This window comes from Taeniopygia guttata, chromosome 11, assembly GCF_048771995.1.
Source record: "Taeniopygia guttata chromosome 11, bTaeGut7.mat, whole genome shotgun sequence".
NCBI lineage: Eukaryota > Metazoa > Chordata > Aves > Passeriformes > Estrildidae > Taeniopygia > Taeniopygia guttata.
Genome location: NC_133036.1, coordinates 6,155,223 through 6,157,122, shown reverse-complemented (window position 1 = coordinate 6,157,122; position 1,900 = coordinate 6,155,223).

Genomic DNA, 1,900 nt, shown 5'->3' with positions numbered 1-1,900 from the left:
AAAAAAAAAAAAAAAAATTGCCAGCTCTATGCTTGAACATCTCTGCCCAAATAGTAGCACCGTGTGGAAGACAAATTCCCTTTTAGCACAGGATTTTGCTGTGGTCCCGTGCAGAATTTGCTGTGAGAGATGAACATCTCAGCTGTGTAGCAGGGCAGCTCCAGCCACCTCACTCTGCAAAACAGCCACATGCACATCCTGGCATCACAGCACCGCTTCAACCGGTGACTCAGGCATTGGCCTTTGCATATCTGCCATCAGTTCCAGTTTATGCAGGGCCTGACTGCTTTGCTTATGCATTTCTACTTCTCCAGATCCTAGGAGATGATGTTTGTATTCATTCTGCAGTCGTGGTAGGAAGGGCCAGTCAGCTGGGCTACCGAAGGACAGCTGATCTTCCTCTTGCTTTGTTAGGACAGGTTTCACAGGAGTGGGTGTCACATCTGCCTTTTCCCTCCAGGGCTGAGTGCCCCAGAAGAGCAAGCATCATGAACACATCCTCCTTGTTTTCCAAAGATCCTGTGAAAATCCTGCCTGGTCTGCATTCAGTCAGGAATCAAAGTATGAAATGATAAAACCTCCTGGTTTTTTTCATCATTCAGGCTCAGGCACACAGAAAGCTCACTGGGTTTTGCAGTGTCTGGTTGAATCCACATGCTTATCTTTCCAGGGATACTTTGGAGTTAAGGCTGATTTCTACCTGAGCCTAACTTGATGTTTTGAAGCTAGCTATAAGCAGCCCAAAGTCCCAGGCTCTGCTCTGTCACCTCAGGCTGGTGGCTGGTGCTGAGACCTGGCTGCACCCAGCCCACATGGGCTTGAGGAAGAGCTGGGGTTGCCAGCTTCCCTGGGACTCAGGGAGGTGAGGTGGATTGAAAACTGGCCCAGAATGTGGTGATTAGCAGCACAAACTCCAGCTGTAGGCCAGTCACTAGCACAGTATCTCAGGGGTCAAAACCACGTCCAGGTCTGTTGGGAAGTAGCTTTTCTGAAAAGGATCTGGAGATCTTAGCAGGCACCACACTGAACATAAGCCACAGAGAAGACTAAGGGTGTCCTGGGTTGCCTTAGTCAAAACATTGCCAGGAGGTGAAGAGAGGGGATGCTTCTCCTGCGCTCAGCCGTGGTGGATCACCGCTAGAGCTTTGTGTCCCATGCTGGGCTTCTCAGTGCCGGGGAGATAGGGGTACAGTGGGGAGAGGCCAGTGAAGGTACACGGGGGTGAATGAGGGACTGAGAGAGGGTGCAAAGCAGAGGGAGCCAGGCTCTTCCCAATGGTGCCCAGTGCCAGGACCAGAGGCCGCTGGCACACGCTGGAACACAGGAGGGTCCCTCTGAACTTGGGGAAACACTTTTTCATTGAGTAGGACCAAGAACTGGCACAGCTGGCCGCGGACGTTGTGGAGGCTCCATCCTTAGAGATGTCCAGCAGCTGTCTGCACACAAGCCAGGCCAGCCAGCCCTGGTGACCCTGCTGGAGCAGGGCTCGGACCAGGTACCTCCAGAGGTGCCTCGCCTCAGCCAGCTGTGGCTCTGTGAGCTCCTCCAGAGGGACACGGAGCCTTTTGTTCACCCCAGCTTCCACCTTGGGGCTGGCGAGACGTGGTGGGGTGACAGGAATAACGAGGGAGTGCGACTGCGGGCGGCGATGGGGTGACAGCGTAACAGGGCTGCGGCCAGGCTGAGGTGGGGTCGTGAGGGCGGCAGAGGTGACGCTGTCCGCAGCGGTGTGAGGGAGTGCCGGGGGTGTCAGGGTGTGGCGGGCGTGTGCCAGGCTGCGATGGAGCAGGCCGGGGAGGCTGGGGGGGACTCGGCTGCAGAGGGGTGTCAGGGCGCGGCGGGGCGGTGACACGGACGGGTGGCAGCAGTACGGGGAGGCTCCGCGGCGGGACCCGGCGCC